General features: G+C 41.5%; 1 non-coding gene across 1 annotated transcript; it reads right to left on the bottom strand.

Moving 5' to 3' along the window:
* Positions 1-7,765: 7,765 nt before the first annotated feature.
* Positions 7,766-7,868, bottom strand: LOC125615099. The gene has a single exon (XR_007345662.1). It is a non-coding gene; the product is annotated as a small nucleolar RNA U13 (small nucleolar RNA).
* Between the last annotated feature and the right edge of the window lie 2,694 nt (positions 7,869-10,562).

The following is a 10,562-nucleotide window of genomic DNA, read 5'->3' as shown; positions in this document are numbered from 1 at the left end:
CAACAGTTGAAGATAGGCAAGAGGGTCGACGCTCAAGTCTTTAAAATTAAATCGCTTTCTCTTGCAGTTATCCATCCACAGCGTGAAGGTTTAGGGGTTGGGCATTTTTAGGGGGCAAAGGATTAGAGTGACATTTTAGCCAGGTAAAATCTCGAAACGGTACTGGCTGATAAAACGTGGGCATCATGCCTTAGAAATAGTGGTGGGTTCAGGAGGATGCAGAAGGAGCCACCTGCCCCAAGTGCGAAGTGGGAGGAGTGTCTGGGAGGGTCGCACCGAGAGCTCCCTTCTGGGACTTGGAGCTCCTCTGGCGCATGCATGGACGGCGCAGAAGTTCGGTCCAGGAAAGAGAGAGAGGGAGGAGCGGGGAGGTGAGAGGAGAGCGGGAAAGCAAACAGGAGTGGGAGGAGGAAGAAGTGGAGAAAAGGAGGCCGGGCGAGAAGGGCGGAAGAAGAGGAGGAGAATAGAGAGGGAGGAGAGCCGGGCGGAGGAAGGGGAGGAAAGGGAGGAAAAGAAAAAGGCAGCGGAGGAGAGCGGACCCTCCCCTCCCCGCTTCCTCCTCCGCTCCAAACTCTGGCCGGCCCTCCCCAGGCTGCCACCGCCTCCCGGCTGCACCGAAAACGCCGGGCGCCTGGGTCCCGCCCGCGCAGCAGCGCAGCGCTGAGCCCCAGCGGCTGGCCCCGCGCGCGCCCCCGCCAGCTCCGCGGCTCTAGCACGCGCGCCCTCGCACTCGGGCATGCGCGGTGGGCGGCGCCGCTCCGGGCCGCCTCTGCCGCCGCGAGTAGGAAGCGCGAGCGCCGGGCGCCGGGCTGTCAGTGAGCGTGGGGCCAGCGATCCAGCCAGCGATCCAGCCAGCGGCTGCGGCTCCCACTCCGGCTCCGCTCCGCGCACCGCCGGCCCGACTCTCCCCGATTGCTGCTGCTGCGCCTCCTCGCAGCGACCTNGGGTGGGGGTGGGGGAAGAGAGGCTGCAAACTGTTGAAAGCTTGCAGTGGGGGAGGGGGGCTAAAACAGAGCGGGCGAATGGCAGAAGGGCAGAGGGAGTCATTTAAAATAGACCCTGTCAACACGAGATTAGACTTGTAACCTGTTGATGAGGACAGAGGGCTTATTTAAGAAAAATACTGTAATGGCTGAAGGTGTCAGGAGTTCGGTGATTTCCAATAAACTCAAGCATTGTGAATTGAGGGGCCCAAGGGCCTGTGGGGAATTGAGAAATTGAAGGGCTTCAGGGATTGCTGGAGACTGTGCAGTGCCCTCCTTTTTGTGAGAAAATTATAGCTTTCATCTGATTCTCAAAAGGTAGGTGATCACCACCCCCCATTTAGAAAACTGAAACTAAGGGAACTCTAGTTCCCCCAGTTTGAGTAGCAGTGGTTTTTGTTTCCTTCATAGAACACCTCTTTGTGGGGTAGGAAGTTCCTCACCAGGCAGGGCTGCAGTTGGGATTCCTTAGCTCCTTCCTCTCCTGACCAGGGGCTACATGAAGTGACAGTGCAATAGAGTGCTCCTGCCACCAGCCAGCTGTGTGGCATATGTACCTTGGGGTACCAGGGTGACCTTGGGAAGGATGGCTCTGTCTGAATCCATCCATCTGGGGAAAAGAATCTCAAAGAGAGTCTCATGAACATGGGCTAATAAAGTGCTTACTTTTCCTTTTCCTTTTTAGAAATCATTCCAAAGTACACTTTTATGAAAAGCACAGCCACCTCTATAAATGACTTCCATTGGGTGGACAGCATTTGCACCAATTGTGCTCAAAGAAGTGGGTAATTGTAGATAAGGCCACTTAAAATGAGGGTTTGGAGCACAGGGCAGAGAGAGGATATTGCATTTGATTAAGGGAGGTCTTCAGCCTCCCTTGTCAGCCATGAGATTCTGTTAAAAGAAGGCAGACTGCTGATTGCTTTTGCTGGGCGTTAAGTTAGAAAAGCAACAGTCAGCATTAGCCAATCTAGCCCTTGTCTTTCCATCAATGCCCGGAGGGATCAGCTGCTGGTGCACTGATGAGGGGCTCAGGTGTACTGTGAGGGGAAAAATTAAGTTCTCGATTTACCCCTTCCCTGAGCATCCTTGCAGCACTTCTGTCACTTGGAAGTTCCAGGAAAATCTTCACCAGGGTTGTCTGCAATGGTTTTAATTTTTTCAGCTTTTTCCCCCCCCCTTATTCCTTTTATGGGTTCCTGATTTACAAGTTTTATTTGAACATTAAAACCCTGATATTTTAAAGTTAAATATTTGGATTTAGGTGTGATTTTTGGGAGAGGATGACTCCAAGTTAATTATAAAGGTATATGAAGGGCTTTGTAAATTTAAAATGCTCTGCAATGCAAAAGATCATGGCAACCTTCTAAGAAAATTTTGAAGGTAGTTCATTCTAGTGGAATAATATTTGTAATTGAATGTTCATGTCAGGGATTTCTGCTTACAGACTAAATTTTCTAAAGTCATTTACAAGAACAAAATAGCCTCTATGTGCTTTGAATGTTATTGGTTTGCAATAAAAATTAGATCATGATCATCTGAAATGCAAACAATAGGAATGATATTTCATAAAATGCTGTTTCCTTAAGCCAAAATTAAATGTTAAGAGAGGTGCTATTTGGCAAATTCTAGACAACATTTTAAACAAACTCACAACAAACCACTTTCCAGTTGTCTTGAGGGAGGGGTAAAACTATTTTCAATTGGTCTTTAGGTACAAAATTAAGCCACTTCCTTTCCCTCTAATCATAAGCTCCTTTTTGTTACTTGAATATTTAACCTCAAACTTTGAATATAGTCACATCTTTGTTTTGAAATATAGGTATCACTATCATTGATTAAAAAATTAGAAGTACAATATGTTAAAATAGTTCAGTGATCCTTCCTAGGCAAACTAGATTATTTTTCACAGTCGAATTTAACTCAGTAACCAGGTCCTGAGGCATGTTTTTCCTATCAAATCACTAGATTTCATGTACCAACCTTTTAACTCTGCAGGATACTCTGTCACATAACTTGCTTACAGCGTAGTGCCCAATGCAATGTATGCTGAGATATTTGTTCTTGTTTGTTTTTCAGGGGGTTTGGGAAACAAGGCTTCCAGTGCCAAGGTAAGCTGCCGCTTTGGATTTTCTTGTCAAGTGCATCATGAGATGAGCATTCCAAACAGGAACAGTATTTCCAGTCATCGTGTCTTTTTGATCTGAAAGATGTTATTTAGATGATATTTTTGAAATATGAGGGCCATAAATTTGGGCCTTTTAAAAAAAAAATCATGCAGTATTGCCTAGTAATCTGCATAGGGTGCTGCTTTTTTCCTCATGGGGGGGGGAACCTTTTCCTGTAATTTTATTTTTTGCTAAGAACATTCTTGTCAGAAACTGCTGTCTTTGTGTGGGTGTTAAGAAAAAAATGGAATCACTTTGTATTCATGTGGCATTTCTTTCTCGTTCTTCCTCTTTGTTTTTGTTCTTCTTCTCTTTTTACCTATCCTTTGGATTGGACTGTTTGCAGCTAATTTGGGGCCAGCCATCATTCTAGTAAGGTTTTGTGTAGATTGCCAGTTGCAGCCCTTATTTTAAAATTACATCAATGATTTGAGAAGGGTTGATGGCTGCAGTGTGACTGTGGTGGACTACTTCCTTAGTTGCAATGTCTGACAGCAGACATTTGTACCCAGATGGAAATCTATTAGCTTTCCTTGTGATCTATAGTTGCATTTTTACATACATCAAATATCTTAACTTTTCATTCTCTTCATTCCATTTGCTGAACTTTTAGAAAGCCACTTTGTAGCATGTGAAGGCATCACAGGTTCATTAGCTCACTCTCTGGCCTTCCGTATCCGCTTTATGTTTGTTTAGATCTGGTTCCATTTCCCATCTGGGCACAGGTTTATTAGTAGGGCAAGTGGAAAGTACATTTTAGCCTGGAAAATATTATCCTACCACCGTTTAATATTAAGTGCATTAAAGAGAAAGAGAGGCACCATGTGGTCTTTTGGCAACTTTGAAATCATGCTAGTAAGCTGGCTACCTTCTAAAGGGTCTTCAAGTTTGTGTCTTCAGTTTTCTAATACATATATTAGATAGATAATTTATGGCATGATGATTGTTAATATCTCTACCTTTTTTATTTCCAAGAGGTGCTTAAACCCCTTATAGGATAAATAGTTTTGAGAATTGCTTTGGAAAAAGATGGTTTTTCCTTTCAAAAAGAGATTAAAGAGAAAGATGTGTTGTACCAGTCTCTGGAAGAGATGAAAGGAAGATATCACCCTCTCTAGTTCTCAGAGTTGTTGACCTGAACTCTATAGGTAAAGTTTGGGACTAGGCTGGAACATGATTTTAGGAAAGTATTAAGATGTAAGATTCTGGACTAATGGGATTCACGTCTATTGTTATTTTGGTAATACTTTTGATTTGGTGGGAGTCCATGGAAACTTGTGAGAAAAATATTTACTGAATAGTCTCAGATGTTACTTGTCCATGAGAAAGTGGTGGTTATCTTAAAACTACCATCTTGTTAAAAAAATAATTCAGAATAGAGTTGGTTCCTCTTAGACCCTCATCTGAGTATGTTCTGTTGTGAAACCACAGCTTGGCCATATACTTGGCTGTCAGGGGTTCTTGTGGTTTCCTTCAGAAAGCATCCATTGTCCTTTTAGTGGGCCAATCAGTGGATAGTCTCACCTTAGCATAGCTCCCTTTTACCTAAATTAAAGTGACACTAATAAAAGTGTTAAGTTGTAGAAAATAAAAAGTGAAATTGCATTCCTTTCTCTCTTCCTGCTCCCCATATCATCTGTTTAAGACATCCATTTATCTACTTATTCATATGTAGTTTTTTAAAAAGATTAATATTTTAAGCCAGTCTATAACTTGTTTTTTTCACCCAGTAGTGTATGCTGAATATCCTTCCATGTCAAAATATCAGATCCACCTATTGTATCTCTGTGTGTCCAATTTGTTCACCCATTCCTCTATTGATGGCTATTTTCATTGTTGCTAAGTTCTTAATTAGTATAAGTACTTCTATGCAGAATATCCTTGGGCACTAGCATAGATATTTCTACAATAGATACCTAGAAGTATATTTGTGTATATTTTAATTTTCATGGGTACTGCAAAGAGGCTCTCCAGAAGGGTTTCAATTTAACATAATGTGCCTGCCCCTTCCTTTCCCTCCTCCTAGTGGAGATACTGGATGATATAAATCTTTTCAATTTTGCTAATCTAATAGGTGAAAAGAAATCTTTTTAATTTCTATCTAGGTTATTCATGATGTTGAACATTTTCCAAATGTGCCTTAGTCATTTGTATTCATTCTGAGAATTGCCTTAATTTACCTAATGTTTGAAAATCAGGATTTATAAGCCAGACAAATTAGAGAAGTGACTATGTGCTTCATAAACTGTTCTTTAATTTGGTGAGGGATGCAACCTCAGATTTCTTTAAAGAATTCTCCTAGTAAATGTACAAAGTTTAATTAACAAAACTTTCTCAAGATCAACTTATTTGTAACATCTTACATTTTATTAAGTTTGTATCATCTTGTTATGTTTTTGTGTCTGCTTGTTATATTTTATGAAGTTTGTATCTTATTACATTTTGTTTAGTCTGTATTATCTGTCTTTGACCTCTAGTGGGCATATGCTAATCTATTATATTTTACTGTTGGCTGTAAATTAAGAAGCATACATTAGCTCAGGACAATGCTCTTGTTCCTATAGATATTGTTATCCATTGTTTCCCATTTTGGCTCTTACCTCAAAACTAATCTTTCTCTCAATATCTACCATACTTAAATTTTCTATTTAATGTGTGTGCTCTCTCTCTCTCTTTGATAGAATATTGTTATTGTTTAGGAGAAAAACTCCTCTGCATACATCCCTGGCTTAAGGACACACCCCCTAGAAATGGCAGCTGAGGTTTGAGACTTTGTATCCAGGTTTTCTTACCTGAAGATACAGTGTTTATTGTAGCTACTAGAATGTACTGCAGTGTTTTGGTTAGTAGATAAAATACCTGTAGCAAATATACTTTTTATTTTTTAAACTAGGGAGGTACATATGCTCCAACTGAGAATCACTCATTCATGTCATAATACAGCTCTAACTGGAGAATATTTGTCATCATTTTACTTAGCAAATGATAAGAACTGGAAGACTAAAATAATAAATGAGTGTCAGTCCTTAGAACTGGGTTCGCCCTCTGCTGTTAAGTAGGCATTATGATTTACAGGCAGGTGAAATACCAAGATTATTTCCCACATCTTCCTTGTCCCAAGACACAGCCTAATTGGAAGCAGGAAACTTTTTTGTAGAGACATTTATTGGGTTATTCCCACTTTCCCTTAGTGGAGGCCGTGCCACTCCTATTTATATTGCAGTTTAGGTGAACAACCCTGAAAACTGATACCCCCAGCACAAGTAACCCAGGAGGATCTGTGGTGAGAATTTGCTGCCTGAAATGATGACACCGAGGGTCTTCAGTGCTAGAAGAAAGAGAAGTGTGTGATAGATGTAGAAGTCACAAAAATATTTTTTTCAAAGGTCCTTAGAGGTAAAGACAACCTTGTCCCTCTGTAGCTCAGAGGTGACCCTTGCTATGTGACTTGGATTTACCTTTTGATTTTTTTGCTTTGTTGGATCTCCTCACACATTTCATCTTCTGAGACTAACAGAGAGTTGGTGCTTGCCCACATTTTTTTCCCCCCTACCAGAGAAAAGAGAAGAGGGCAGGGCAGTAGGCTTGTGTGGTGCTGGCTTTGATGAACGTGTTTTGTCTAGAGGTCTGTTTCCAGGCACTAGCTTCTGTCCTTCACAGGCAGCTTCCAAACACCGTCATCCAGGAGCAGCATGGTCCACATGGTCTCGTCCTCTGGGGCAGTGGAGCTGAAGAAGTTATCTGCTGCTTTCACCACTGGAAAAGGGAATGAGCCAACTCATTTTTTTTTTTTTTTTCTCCCTCAGAGTTAGCAACACTCATGCACTTCTCTAATTACAGTGGTAGAAACAGCCTCTGAAAATGTGACCTGCTTATTTGAAGTGCCAAGCAGTTACTTACATAGTTTGTTACATCTGGCTAGCCTCTGCATATTTCCCCTACTTTTTTTTTTTTTTTCTATTCTTGCTCTTTTGTTTATAATCATAAGTTAAAGTGAACTGCTAGCTCAGGCTCTTTGATTGAGATACCCCAGAGACACAGGATCAGAAGTAAGTCCTGCCCATAGCCATGATCCTCAGGAGCCTGTGCCTCGGAGTGGTTAACACAGGATCCCAAGAGGTTTGCAGGGAAGGGGCTCACATTTCTGTGCTTTCGCTAATGCCACTTTCAGGCAGTTTTGAATCTTCAGTCATTTTCTTGCTAAGAACACACTGTACATTACACTTCACCTATGACTCTGAGCGAAGCCCTGTGTTTCTCAGTAATTAAAGGCTAAAAACTCGGCTCCTCTTCTTCGCCAATGGCATTTTATTTTGAAGATCTGTTTCAGGGTAGCTCTTCCCTTCAGCTCTCCTGAGCAGGGTCGGGTTTTGTATTCCTTCTGGAAAAATGAAAATTGGTATTTTGAGGGAAGAAAAAGAACACGGAGTCTCCTCTTGGCTGTGTGAGCTGAGGGATTCCAGAAAAGGAGACTGACTTAAGGGTGAAAAGGGACATCGAGTTGTCCTCACCTGTCAAGTAGTATGTACATCAGGTGCCAGGATGTAGAAGGGGGCTGGAGTCCAAACTGGCAAAATCATGAGGCTGACCAACTTGAACAGTGTCATTCGCACGTGTTGGATGGGTAACTGGTCCATGTTGGAACAAGGATTGAGGGAGGCACATCTCACATGATAGTGTGGAAACCCAGCCTCATGCTTGTGAGCCACAAAAGGACCTGGTCACTTCTCAGTGACCTGACCCCCCCCTGTTTTTCAAAGTCCATGCCAGGATTCTCCATCATCTTTTGCCTTCAAAGCAGAGGTTCGCATCTTGGCAGATTATGTTTGAAAGGTTACCTGCTCCCCAATTAAAAACTATGAGAGGATAACTAGAGATGAACTCTTGGGGTTAATCACAGTTCCCAAAGGATAGAATACATGGAAGAGGGGTGCAACTTGAAACTCTGGGGGTTTTGCAGCAATGTCAGGTCAAAGCATTTTGTTAGTTCCAAAGGTGAAATTGCCAACGATGTCTAAAATTCAGATAAAAGTGTGCTGGAGGAAGGCAGTTACAACTACTTTTCTTAACAGTTTTTCCCCCTCCATAAAAATGCATTAATACTGTTAGAAATAGGGTTGCTTGGATAGAACTAGTGTCAGATATTTCCCATTTGGCCCTGTGTGCTTGTTCTGAGTGACTTCTGGTTAGTGTCTGAGTTGCTGCTCTTACTTGGTAAGTGAAACCCTTTTGTTAATTATCTTACTCACACACACTCCCCCACCAGAAGCTGGTGCTGTGGTCTATGGAGTGGTTATTCATCCTGGTAGGCAGCAGGAACCTCATGTTTACTTTTGCAGGTGACTCTGACATCTTTCCTTTAATTTTATGGTGAGGTGATTTCCTACCTTAAAGAGCATGCCAGTCTCCTAGACAATATTATTCAAGTTTAAGTTTTTAGGCACATTAATTCCAATTTTGCATGTCCCCCTCCACTCCCTTCACACACAGACTGTACTGTTTTCAAAAATACCCATGAATTTCAGATGTACTGGGATGAAGGTCAGCTCCTTAGCTGGACACTTGCAGACTCCTAAAGCCTCCACCCTTGCTTCTTCAGAGGCACCTGAGGATGCTATCCTTCCTTCATCCTCTGGTCCTTGTGAATAATTCTCAATTTTCCAGTCTGTGTTTTCCTTCTTGAGTGCTTTCTGTAGCCCTTTCTGCCAGGTGATACCTGCGTCACCTATGCCTTGGTCTGCAGGTGGACACATCCTGAGCTTCCTGCTATTCTGGATGTTCTTCTCATGGCCTGTCTCCCTCTTTCTGCTTCCTCTCCCTACCCTGAGTGCAAGACTGTTCTTCATACTCCTGGTGTCTCCAGTGTTTAGAGCAGTGCCTGGCGCTCAGTAGACTGTAAATATTTGTTGGGTATGTGAGTGTATAAATATTAGGACAGATAGGTTATGAATGTCCATAACCAGAAAGATTATAGTGACTTCAGCCTAAGCGCTGTTCTTCTTTTTTTTTTTTTAAGAGCTAGTTTATAATCCAAAGTTATGTCAACACAGATAGATCTTTAAATGATTTAAGAAAAAGTGATTTCTAAAGAGATGCAGGATGGAGAGCAGAAAATTCTAATTTGTATTGTAAGTTATGTGTAATGCTAAACCCTAATAAATTCAATGCAACAGGAGAAAACTTCTTATGTGCCTTATTTCTATCTTTAGAGAATTATAAGGAATAAATATTTTTGCCACAAATAAAACATAAGGATATTATGGGCCATAGCAGGAGGGGGAGAATGTCATGGGTACAGGGTGAAAAATTCAAATCAGTTTTTAGTACATGTGTTCAGAACAGTCCTTGAAATGTTCTGTTTTACTTTGGGAGTGCTAATAGCTAAAACCAGATTGTCATGCTCCAGAGGGAGTAGTAGCTCAACTTCATTGATTCTGTTATTTTTAAGTTGCTTGTACCTGAAAGGGTTTTGTTCCTTGATATAAGAAAGAATGGGGGGTGGGGTGGTGGTGGAGGCAGCATCGGTGGAGTAGAATGGTTGTAATTGAATTACAGTTGCTTTAAAGGTTTTATTCAATTGGAAGGAAAGCTAGTGTTCATTAAGTGTTATATTTTGCTAGACATTTAGGAGCATTCCCATTTTATATATTTTCATTCCAAAAGTACCTTATAAAACATGGGGTATTAACTGTACCTTAGGGAGCAGAGAGTTGAGAACCTCCCTAGGCTGGCAGGGTGGGGTGGGGCAGCTCGGCACAGATTGTAAGTTTTGCAGAAAACATTCTTCAGAGCCAAGTGGAAACTTTCTTTTTTCTTTTTGGTACTTGTGAGTCTGGATTTATACTAGAAGAGGAAAGAATGATGTCACTAGGGGAAACACTGAAGCATTTCTTGGTGACATAGAATTATTAAGGCTTCACCATCCTCATCTGTCTCTTGGAATTTCCATGACAAACCCTGTCTTTCAGGCCTTGTTTTCCACCAAACTGTGAAACCTCGTGTTAGACTTTAACCTAAGTTCATGAACATCAGTATCGGCCCAGTATTAACAGTCAAATCTAGTTGAAATTGCTAAAATCAGATTAAAAAAAAATACCTCTATTAAATTATACAAAGGGGAAAATGGTTTCTGGAAATAGATTTTTATCAAGAATGGGATGGAGTGATTTGATTAATTGTCAGCACCTATTGGAATTATTTAAGAGCAAGTTCATAAAGTAAGATTAGCATAGGTCAGTTAATTCTTTGTGCCTTATTGTGTCCCTTACCCCCACCCCAATACCTATACATTTCTATTTTGGGTATTTTGAGAAATACAAGATCCATCTATCTTGTCTGGGGAAACTCTAATAAGAAGTTAGGAAATAACTAATGAGGGTGGAATTATGGGACATGAAAGTATGTTAGCAAT

This window comes from Marmota marmota, unplaced genomic scaffold (assembly GCF_001458135.2).
Source record: "Marmota marmota marmota unplaced genomic scaffold, marMar, whole genome shotgun sequence".
In the NCBI taxonomy this organism is placed as follows: domain Eukaryota; kingdom Metazoa; phylum Chordata; class Mammalia; order Rodentia; family Sciuridae; genus Marmota; species Marmota marmota.
Note: the sequence above shows the minus strand (reverse complement) of the source record. Positions and strands in the feature narration are given on the sequence as shown.